This window comes from Pan paniscus, chromosome 22, assembly GCF_029289425.2.
Source record: "Pan paniscus chromosome 22, NHGRI_mPanPan1-v2.0_pri, whole genome shotgun sequence".
Lineage (NCBI taxonomy): Eukaryota > Metazoa > Chordata > Mammalia > Primates > Hominidae > Pan > Pan paniscus.
Genome location: NC_073271.2, coordinates 14380480 through 14393049, shown reverse-complemented (window position 1 = coordinate 14393049; position 12570 = coordinate 14380480). Strand labels below are relative to the sequence as shown.

The 12570-nt window shown below is 38.0% G+C and overlaps 1 pseudogene; it reads left to right on the top strand.

The window, feature by feature from the left end:
- The first annotated feature begins 2959 nt into the window (after positions 1–2959).
- Positions 2960–3994, top strand: LOC112438095 (large ribosomal subunit protein eL37-like; annotated as a pseudogene).
- Positions 3995–12570: the final 8576 nt, after the last annotated feature.

The window sequence follows — 12570 nt, the reverse complement described above, 5'->3', positions numbered from 1 at the left end:
TTAAGAAACAAAACAGGAGATATTACAACAGACACCACAGAAATACAAAAGATTATTCAAGGCTACTATGAACACCTTTATACACATAAACTAGTAAACCTAGAAGAGATGGATAATCCTGAAAAAAATACAACCCCCTAGCTTAAATCAGGAAGAATTAGATACCCTGAACAGACCAATAACAAGCAGTGAGACTGAAATGGTAAGTAAAAAATTACCAACACAGAAAAGTCCAGGACCAGACGGATTCACAGCAGAATTCTACCAAAGAAGAGTTGGTTCCAGTCCTATTGACACTATTCCATAAGATAAAGAAAGAAGGAACCCACCCGAATTCATTCTATGAAGCCAGCATAACCCTAACACCAAAACCAGGAAAGGACATAACCAAAAAGAAAACTACAGACCAATATCCTTGATGAACTTAGATGTTAAAATCCTTAACTAAATACTAGCTAACTGAACCCAACAACATATCAGAAAGATAATCCACCATGATCAAGTGGGTTTCATACCAGAGAAACAGCAATGGTTTAACATACACAAATCAATAAATGTGATATGCCACACAAACAAAATTAAAAACAAAAATCACATACTCATCTCAATAGGTGCAGAAAAAGCATTGTACAAAATCCAGCATCCCTTTATGATTAAAACTCTCAGCAAAATCAGCATACAAGGGACATACCTAAATGTAATAAAAGCCATCTATGACAAACCCACAGCCAACATAATACTGAATGGGGAAAAGTCGAAAGGATTCCCTCTGAGAACTGGAACAAGACAAGGATGTCCACTCTCACTCACCACTCCTCTTCAACACAGTACTGGAAATCCTAGCCAGAGCAATCAGACAAGAGAAAGAAATAAAGGGCATCCAAATCAGTAAAGAGGAAGTCAAACTGTCACTGTTTGCTGACAGTATGATCATTTACCTAGAAAACATTAAGACTCCCCCAGAAAGTTCCTAGAACTGATAAAATAATTCAGCAAAGTTTCTGAATACAAAATTAACATACACAAATCAGTAGCTCTTCTATACACCAACACAAACCAAGTGGAGAATCAAATGAAGAATTCAACCCCTTTTACAATAGCTGAAAAAAAAAAAAACACTTGGGAATCTACCTAACCAATGAGGTGAAAGACCTCTACAAGGAAAAATTCAAAACACTGCTGAAAGAAATCATAGACAATGCAAACAAATGGAAATATATCCCATGCTCATAGATGGATAGAATCAATATTGTGAAAATGACCATACTGCCAGAAGCAGTTTACAAATTCAACACAATCCTAATCAAAATACCACCATCATTCTTCACGGAATTAGAAAAAAAAACAATTCTAAAATTCATATGGAACCAAAAAAGGCCCTCATAGCCAAAGCAACACTAGGCAAAAAGAACAAATCTGGAGGCATCACACTACCTGATTTCAAACTATGCTATAAGCCCATAGTCACCGAAATAGCATGGTACTGTTATAAAAATAGGCACATAGACCAATGGAACAGAATAGAGAACACAGAAATAAACTCAAACACAGCCAACTGACCTTCCACAAAGCAAACAAAAACATAAAGTGGCGAAAGGACACCCTTTTCAACAAATGGTGCTGGGATAATTGGCTAGCCATGTGTAGGAGAATGAAACTGGATCCTCAAGATGGATTAAGGACTTAAATCTAAAACATGAAACTATAAAAATTCTACAAGATAACATTGGAAAACCCTTCTAGACATTGGCTTAGGCAAGGATTTCATGACCAAGAACCCAGAAGTAAATGCAATAAAAACAAAGATAAATAGTTGGAACTTAATTAAACTAAAGAGCTTTTGCACAGCAAAAGGAACAGTCAGCAGAGTACATAGACAACCCATAGAGTGGGAGAAGATCTTGACAATCTATACATCTGACAAAGGACTAATACGCAGAATCTACAACAAACTCAAACAAATCAGTAAGAAAAAAACAAACAGTCCCATCAAAAAGTGGGCTAAGGACATAAATAGACAATTCTCAAAAGAAGATATACAGGCTGGGCGTGGTGGCTCACTCCTGTAATCCCAGCACTTTGAGAGGCTGAGGCGGGCAGATCATGAGGTCAGGAGATCGAGACCATCCTGGCTAACACAGTAAAACCCCATCTCTACTGAAAATACAAAACCTTAGCCTGGCGTGGTGGCGGGCACCTGTAGTCCCAGGTACTCAGGAGGCTGAGGCAGGAGAATGGTGTGAACCCGGCAGGCGGAGCTTGCAGTGAGCCGAGATTGCGCCACTGCACTCCAGCCTGGGCGACAGAGCAAGACTCTGTCTCAAAAAAAAAAAAAAAGAAGAAGATATACAAATGGCCAACAAATATATGAAGAAATGCTCAATATCACTAATGATCAGGGAAACGCAAATCAAAACCACAATGGGATACCACCTTACTCCAGCAAGAATGGCCATTAAAAAACAAAACAAAACAGTAGATGTTGGCATGGATGTGGTGAACAGGGAACTTCTACACTGCAAGTGGGAATGTAAAGTATACTACAGCCACTACGGAAAATAGTGTGGAGATTCCTTAAAGAACTAAGAGTAGAACTACCATTTGATCCAGCAATCCCACTACTGGAAATCTACCCTGAGGAAAAGAAGTCATTATACAAAAAAGATACTTGCACATGCATATTTATAGCAGCACGATTTGCAATTGCAAAATCGTGGAACCAACCCAAATGCCTATCAATCAACGAGCGGATAAAGAAACTTTGGTATATTTATACAGTGGAATACTACTCAGCCATAAAAAGGAATGAATTAATGGCATTTGCAGAGACCTGGATGAGATTGAGTACTATTATTCTAAGTGAAGTAACTCGGGAATGGAAAACCAAACATTGTATGTTCTCACTGATATGTGGGAGCTAAGTTTTGATGATCCAAAGGCATAAGAATGACATGATGGACTTTGGGGATTCAGGGGGAAAGAGTGGGAAGGGGATGAGGGATAAAAGACCACTAATTGGGTGCAGTGCATACTACTCAGGTAATGGGTGCATCAAAATCTCACTAAAGAACTTACTCATATAACCAAACACCACCTGTACCCCAATAACTTATGGAAAAATTAAAAAGAAAACAAGAAATTGCATCTACTGCTCTTTGGTCTTAGCCACAGAAGCGAGATGACAAAGGGAATGTCATAGTTTGGAAAGCCCCACAATAAGATGCACATACTGTGTCCCTGCTGTGGGTCTAAGGCCTACCACCTTCAGAAGTGACCTGTGGCAAATGTGGCTACTCTGCCAAGTGCAAGAGGAAGTATAACTCGAGTGTCAAGTCTAAAAGACAAAATACCACTGGGACTGGTGAAGTGAGGCACCTAAAAATTGGGTACTGCAGATTCAGCCATAGATTCCGTGAAGGAACAACACCTAAACCCAGAAAGACAACTGTTGCAGCATCCAGTTCATCTTAAGAATTTCAATGATTAGTCACGCAATAAATGTTCTGGGTTTTTTTTTTTATGTGTGTATATGTGTTTATCCGTGTATGTGTGTGTATACATTTTTTTTGTTGTTGTTTCTTTCTTTTTCTTTTTTTTTTTATTATACTTTAAGTTTTAGGGTACATGTGCACATTGTGCAGGTTAGTTACATATGTATACATGTGCCATGCTGGTGCGCTGCACCCACTAACTCGTCATCTAGCATTAGGTATATCTCCCAATGCTATCCCTACCCCCTCCCCCAACCCCACCACAGTCCCCAGAGTGTGATATTCCCCTTCCTGTGTCCATGTGATCTCATTGTTCAATTCCCACCTATGAGTGAGAATATGTGGTGTTTATTGCAGCATTATTCACAATAGCAAAGACTTGGAACCAACCCAAATGCCCAACAATGATAGACTGGATTAAGAAAATGTGGCACATATACACCATGGAATACTATGCAGCCATAAAAAATTATGAGTTCATGTCCTTTGTAGGGACATGGATGAAATTGGAAAGCATCATTCTCAGTAAACTATCGCAAGAACAGAAAACCAAATGTTCTGGTTTTTAAAATTTTTTTAAAAGAAGAAGAAACGGCATCTACCTCATAACCTAGCAATGAAACAACTACAATTGGATACCTCAATCCCTCACCCTTGTTCAATGAGCTATCAAAGTTTTGGTTCAAAATGTTTGCTTATTGTACTTCAATAAAAAGATTTTTAAAAAGAATCCATATCTCAACTCCAATGCTGACAAATGAGACAAAGCCAAAATGAAAAACACTCTATTAGAAAGATAGGACTGTATTCTTTTAAAATGTCAATGTCATAAAAGACAGAAATTAAAGGTAAAGACAAAGATTAAGGGAGACTAAAAAGATACAACCATTAAAATCAGTGCATGCTCCTAGACCGGGCTACTCTATAAGTGAGAAAAAAATGTTATGAAGGACAGGTTGGGGTCAATTAATAAACTGGAATACAGACAGTCAATTGAATAGATGTGAGAAATTTTCTTTAGTTTGACAACTGTACTACTGTTGTGTAGGTGAGTGTCCTTGTTTTTAGACAGTGATCAGGATCAGAAAAATATGAAAAATATGTGTATACGTGAAGAAAGAACAAGAGATGAAGCCAATGGAACAAAATGTAGGTGAATGTGGGTGAAGAGCGTACAAGTGTTCTTTGTGCTGTTCTCACAAGTGTTACCTTGAAATTCTTCTAAATAAAAAGTTTTTTAAACATTTGTCCAAAATGGCTATGCTCTATTATAATAAATTTATTCATGTGCTTTAAATTGATAGTGACATTGCTTTGGAAAATCAATAGGATTATGGTATTGAACATGAGAAGTGGTCCAATAATATATGTTAAATGAATCAATGAGCAACCAACTGGAGATTCAGCTAATGCAATCATTGTTATTTGTAGCTCACATCACATCACAGTCCAATATGAGGCACCGGGAGGAAGGGAAGGCTCTGTCTTATACCCACAGTTCAGGGGCCCAGGGTCCTTCCCACCAGAGGCTCCATTCTCTTTTGGTATCCCAGAGTCCTCTCTAATCAGCCAAGAGCCTAGAGAATTGCACATGGGAGGTTCTCTATGTGGCAGTCTGAAAATGGTCCCAACATTTCTGCTTGCCATTTACGAGAACTCTCACATAGCTACACCTATCTGCAAGGGAGCCTAGAAAGTGTGGTCTACCTGGGGGCTCAGGATAAAGAAGAGAATACAGGTGCTCGTGAGCACTAGCATCTTGGCCACAATTAGTATGTTATTTCATAAAGATTTGGGGACACTTATAGACAGAAGGAATAACTCCTCCTGAGAAAAGCTAGCTCAGAAAATTATACGTGCAAATCTTGAAACCAAAGACCGTGTCTCTCTCTCTTGGACTCTTTCTTCTCAAGGAGGACAAATAGCCAAGAGGACAAAGTAAAATGAAATTAGGAAGGAACTGAATATCAGAAACAGTTTTAAGAAAGCAGTCATGGAATTTCTTCTATATAGGGGTATCATGGCATTAACAATCGAAATACAGGGTCACTGCTGCCTGCAAAAGCTGGGCTGAAGCTCAAGGATGTGCACAAGTCCAGGAATGGGTTTGTTAGTGCTGTGGACTTGCTTCTCCTGTCTCCTACCCATTCCCCTCCCCGCCCTTCTCCTCCGTCAAGGAACATCACTAAGTATGTTTCTTCTATAAAACCTATTTGTTCCAGAACCAGTTAATTTCTTACAATTTGTCTCCTATTGCCTCTCTAGCTAATATGAAATGTTTTAGACTGTGACAATTCTTTCTTTTGTATTTTTATGTAATTAGAGTAATTATTTAAGGGTAATGAGTACAGTTAGTCTCTCTTTACTATACTTTGCAGTTAGCTCAGTGATGGGCCCATAAAAAGGGATAAAAAAAATTTGTTACTTGATTTGCTTCCATTTCTGAAGTTGGATAGGAAGCATGCCTCCTTCAAATTCATGGTCTTAGTTGGGAATCATAAATGTCTGAATTCTCCTCCGCATACTCTCACAAACAAAGACTAGTCAAGCTTAGTAAGTGATAGAGCATAGTGTTTTGAATGAAGTTCTAAAGGCATTCTTTGTCATCCTGTTCACCTCCCCATCACACCCCACCCCTGCCCCCACAAGCCCTCTTACAAAAATCCTGATGATCTCTAAAAAAAAAAGGGATATGTCTAGTATCCTAGACTGAAACGAGTATGGCGAAGGTAGCATTCTAGACAATGGGCTGATTTCCAGATTTGGATCCTCTGGGCCCAGATGTAGACTGCTGTTTTCAGGTAGTGTCTTCCCAGTCCAGTCACCTACAACAACATGTGAAATACTCTTAAACTCAAGAACTTTGTGATGATAAAAGGATTAATTTAGACCGAATGGATCTGCACTGGAAAATGAAAATTACATATAGGTTGGTGCAAAAGTAATTGGGGTTTTTGCCATTGAAAGTCATGGCAAAAACCACAATTACTTTTGCATCCACCTAATACATTTTACTATATAGTTAATGAATCATAATTATATACGGAATACAAACAATAAATGGCATACATGCAGATAAATTATCATATTAATTTACAGTATTCCTCAATAAGTCTTTGGTGAAAATCCTTAATCAAGGATGATTCAGAAAATCATCACTATTTCAGTTTAATCCAGATACAATTTCTCTGTCTCTATCTTTATCCAACTGTGGCATCTCTTCTGTTGAAAGCCACACACTGTTCATGGTTTTACAGGTTTTACAGGTATGTACCAAAGGTCACTACCTTCTAGCAGAGTTGGCATTCTTACTATTTGCTCATGAGCTTGTGCAATGTTCCATTTAATATCCACTCTTAATAGTTACTCTGGGCTGGGCGCAGTGGCTCACGCCTGTAATCCCAGCACTTTGGGAGGCCGAGGCCAGTGGATCACTTGAGGCCAGGAGTTCGAGACCAGCCTGTCCAACATGGCGAAACCCTGTCTCTAATAAAAATGCAAAACTTAAGTGGGCCTTTAATTCCAGCTACTGAGGTGGCTGTCTCACTTGAACCCAGGAGATAGAGGTTGCAGTGAGCTGAGATCACACTGCTGTACTCCAGCCTGGGTGACAGAGCAAGACTCTATCTCAAAAAAAAAAAAAAAGTTACTCTGCTAAAGTGGTTGTCTTCACTGTTCTCCAATATACCTGCAAAATTATGCACTTTGAGTCCCCACTGTGTTGAGGTGATGAAGAGGATTTTATTTTCCTCCTATTTGAAGAGGACAAAAAACCACCTAATGAGAGCAGAGCTGAAAATACATTTCCTCCTGGCAACAGGGATGCTGTGCTTACTACCCTGAAATAGCATCAACTTTTGACCCAGAAGTTGCAGCTCAGGAGTCTAACTCTATCGTGCTGCTCAATATCAGGTGGGCAACATTAGCATGTGTGTTTTTTTTAATATTCCTATGGGCAATCCAGCAAAGTATTGGGGAAAAAATTACTTTCTGAAATGTGTATAAAAATTACATCGGTAGCAAATCTAGACTACCAGGTATTTTAGAGGATAGTTGCATTTTGCAGTTCAATGTTTCTACCTTCTCAGATTTCTCAGCTGAAACATCTCAAGAGAAAAGCAACATTATATATTTTTATAAATTGTGTTTATAATGTTCATGTAAAGACTGTAAGTGTTTGGTTTTAATAAATGTAAGAGTTTACAATAGTCTTTCATGTGAGAATACTCATGCCATCACACTCAGAAGTGACTAGAACGATGTCCATTCATGACAGTGCAGTTTTCTGCTTACTTATCTCTGGTTTATGGTTTGGCACATTTTCTAACTTTAATCCATTAATTTGGTTACTACACAACCCAATGAGGCTAAGGCTGTGGAGTTAAAATTGAGCATGAACCAGTCATAATTTCACTCTGTTTTATAACAACGCATTAAAACTTTTATCTTGATTAGTCTTCCTGCATATGCATTTCAAGGGTTATAGGTGAAATCAGACAAGATATTCATCACCACAATTTGAAAAACAACTCTAAATGCACGCCCTGACTTGGATCAAAAGCACTAATCGCCGCAGGAAAGATGACATGCTTTAACTGGTTTACAAATCTTATGGTAGCATTGATAAATAGAACCCTTCTTCTGTCACTTACAATATTATGAATTTTCAGAAGATATACATGGGCTTTTGACGAAGGTAAATGAGTTTAACCTGTCATTTAAATAATACCTTTTTTTATAAAAATCATGCTGTATTATGTGCTATAATTACAATTCCTCATTCAAATATAGTGACTCAGCATACCACCTAATCAAGATCAATACTGCATTTCTCACTGCCTTTATTTCCACCTATATCAAACCCAACAAGTGCAACAGTACCTGCACTCAAGGATTTAGCAAATGTGTAGTCAATTTTTATGTCAGAGTAACTGACTTTAGGTTTTATGAATCATTTGATCAAGGAACACTCTACTTCTAAACGTCTATTTTAAGTTTCTAACATACTCATGATGTACTACTATGTGCTATGGATATACAAAATTAATATCAAAGACATGATCCACTGGATTAGTCAGAGTTCTGCAGAAAAACAGAACCAATAGGATGAAAGTTTCCCTCTCACTCTCTCTCTCTCTCAGAAATTGACTCATTTCATTATGGAGGCTTCAGTCAGTAAGTTCCCAAGTTCTTCAGTCAGTAAGCTGGAGACCCAGGAGAGTCAATAGTGCTGGTTCCAGTCTGAAGGCTGGCAGGCTCAAGACCTGGGGAGAGCCAATGTTTCAGCTCAAAGCAGTCAGGCAGGAGGACTTCCCTCTTACTCAGCCTTTTGTTGTGTTCAGGTTTTCAACTGATTGGTTGACTCACACCTACATTAGAGAGGGCCATCTGCTTGACTCACTTTACCAATCAGGTTAATCTCACCCAGAAACACCTGCAAAGACACACCCAGAATAATGTTTAGCTGAATGTCAGGGCACTTGTACCCCAGTCAAAGTGACACATAAAACTAACCATCGTACCCATATATACACATTAAAAAATTATTTAGGGAAGAAATAAGATAAACAACAAATAATAGTAAAAAATGACAAAATCCTATAATTTAGTGCTAAATTAAATGATAATGCCTATAATTCCTATTAACCTCAGAATGGGAGTAATCAGAGAACTACTGACTAAAAATTGTATAATGAATATGTTTAATTTGTCTACAAGTGATTAAGTCCAAAGAATTACAGAAAAAATAATAAATAAATAATATTTTGTTTACTACCAAAAGATACAAAAGATAAAATGCCTAAAATAACCTAAAAATGAAAAAAAAAACTCAAATACAGAGATGGGAGAGAAAAAATAACAGATGCCTCAGCATTTTTAAATCTGAATCTTGATAGCATTTTATACCTCCATGTGAAAAGAATGCTTTGGCTGAGAGAAAATGGCTTTTGATGCCACATATTCTCTAAACACCTGCTGTTCGTAAGTGTTTCAGCAAATAATTCAACCTGCTGGGAATCCTTAGGTTATAATTTTTATATTCATAGCTTCTGAAAAATTTTTAGAGATTTTCATCAGAAGAGGAAAAGCAAATAATGCCAAGCTGAATAGTCTCTGAGAGTAATGAGTATTATTCACTGCTTTAGTTTCTGCGCATTACCCATCAGATTCTATTCTTTCACAGATAGCGTTTTAATGGAAGAGGTACAAAGAAGAATGTCACGTTCATTTACTTCCCCCAAGGATTAGGCAATGGTGTGTAAGCAATCCCATTGGCCAACCTTGATAGCAGTTTTTACTGTGAACTAATAATAGAAATTATTATGCAAAAGTCTGACAATATCTCCCTAATATTTCTTGACGGCATCAATCCCAAACAGTCTCAAGGTTATCAAAGTGCCTACAGCTGAAAGCACATTATCTTTCTTTAATTTTTGCTTTTACAGTAATTCTAGATCAACACTCTGAGCTGATCAGACCACTGTTTTCTAGAGGCTTAATAGCCCAACAGAGGCTAACTGAATGCCCTCTTTCCACAAATAAGAATGGCAAAATCTACTCCATTTTTGCTGATTCCCCTAAACTGTCTTAAGACCATAATTTTCTGGCTGGTCACTCCTTTGCAGGGATCAGATGAATTGAAGCTGCCCTGTCTCTTAAAATTTTCCTGTCATCCAGAGCAGCCTTTCTCAACCAGGGTTCTGAGAGAGAATCAAACTCAATGCCATGAGGCAACTACTATGGGTATAATGAATTGACTGTGTCCCTGTGCATCTAAAATGATACCAGCTAAAGACCACCTATGGAAAATGGTCACACAATGATTTCATTTTCTCTAGGGTTTAATCCTTTTAATAAAGCCAAATTGAGAAACATTGATAAGAGTAAGGGGGTAAAACAGTATAATATATTTAAGATACACATCCTGGCCCAGCGACTTTCTTAAATGGCTTTCCTTCTGCATTTAACCAAAAATACCATGGTAATATCCATCACTTAATCAAAAATTACCAGATATGGTGAGAGACACCACAAAGGGCCAAAAATCAAGCAAAAAAAAAAACACAGATAAAATATATAAGATGAAAATGAAAGCAAGTATATTTAAATACAGTTTTATATATACTTTTTTTTAGAGACAAGGTCTTGTTCTGTGGCACAGTAGCATAATCATTGCTCTCCACAGCCTCTAACTCTTGGGCTCAAGTGATCCTCCTGCCTCAGCCTCCCGAGTAGCTAAGACTACAGGCACATGCCACCACGCCCAGCTAGTTTTTAAATTTTTTGTAAAAACTGTATCTCACTATGTTACCCAGGCTAGTCTCAAACTCCTGGTCTCAAGCAATCCTCCTCCCTCAGCCTCCCAAAATGCTGGGATTACAGGTGTAAGCCATTGTGGCCAGCCGTAAAAATATCTTTTAAACTTCAAATAAGCTAATTATGTACTTGTTTTTAATATATTAAATAACAAGATTCAGTGGCAAGTCTAATAATAACTAGTTCAATGTCAAACTAGAAATGAGTATAATTAATATTTTGAGATATCTGTAAAGCAATATAAAAATATCTATAATTCTATAAGTGACAAAGTAAGAGATACTGGAAATACTCTTCAAGTTAAGACTATATTCACAATTAAAAGAGATCTTAAATTTTAATTAGAGGTCAGTGAATAATAGACCCGGAAAGTTGATTGGGTAGACCTGTCATCCCCTAGGACCTCAGGGCCCTTCCTTCAGTGAATCCTCTCCCTCTGGCCAACTGACAAACTATAAAAAAGTTTATGGAGGACTGCAAAAGAAGTGTTAGAAGGCAGCCTTGGAAGTAGGGTGTGTCATTTCCACACATATTCCCTGGCCAGAACTTAGACATAGAGTCCCACCTATCTGCAAGGAAGCTCGAAACTGTTGTTTAGCTCTGAAGAAAAGAGGAAAAAGAAATATCTTATCTTTTCTGCAGGTACTGAGCACAGACAGCATGATTAGGGGCAACTGGGTCAATACAGCATAATCACATAGGGCCAAATATAGCAGAACCACAAAGTCTGTGGAGAGGCAGAAAAGGAGTAGGTTTGACAAACGAGAAAAACCCAAGTCAACATTAAGGTGCTGGTGATAAAAAATATCAACCTTCCTCTTGCCAGCTGTGTGAATTTACACATGAAAGTAGGAATGCAAAAAAAGAAGGATATATCTAATATTCAGCTTTTGACTACCAAAAAAACCCAAAGAAACTCTTGAGTCCACAGTGAAGCATTAGTCTTGCAAGCCAGCCTATTGTGATAAAGAAAGGTGGTCTCTAAACTATAAAAGTTTCATTCTCATGTCAGGAGCCAAACCTAGATGACTTGACTTGAATCATAGAGTTTTACTAAAAGCTCTAGGATAGAGTAAGGATTCAATGTAAATGACATTCATCTAATTCAGTAAAAAAGAAAGAAATATCTGGAAGGAATTTCACTAGGATGAGAATATAGCCTGGGTCTTTGAGAAGGAACTTGGTTTCCCAAACTCAAGTTCCAATAAAGAAAAACAAAAATGACAGAGATAGATAGAGACCTTGATAGAGACTCTAGATTATTTGAGAGAGGATCAAAATGTCCAGGGTTGTTCCCCCTTTCTCCACTGAATCCATCATGAAGTGGGTGTGAAAGATTAGACACAAACAGACGGTAGTGAGCAGCATATTCCCCATGAGCAACATTTGGTATGTAGGAGATCTTGGAATTCTCATGACCCAAGATGAGGAACTTGAGAGACTTGATGTTGAGAAATTTGAAGGAGCTGGTACTGGGAGAATGAGACCATAAAACACAGGACCCTAGAAAACCCAAACTGAAAGGACTATCACATCAAGAGGTGGTCCCAGCAAGAAGCCCAGATAGATTGGTGAGATTATCTATGCCTTAGTCAACACCAACCCAAGGGAACCAGGCACTGAACAGGTTAATCATTCCTCAGTGCCGAGAAGGCAGCCCCATACCAGAAGACTCCTGCACACTGAATTAAACAATCCAATCTTCTCTTGGAACAAACATGCCATCTTGGGGGAAGGAGGAGAAGAGAGAGCTTGTGAGAAG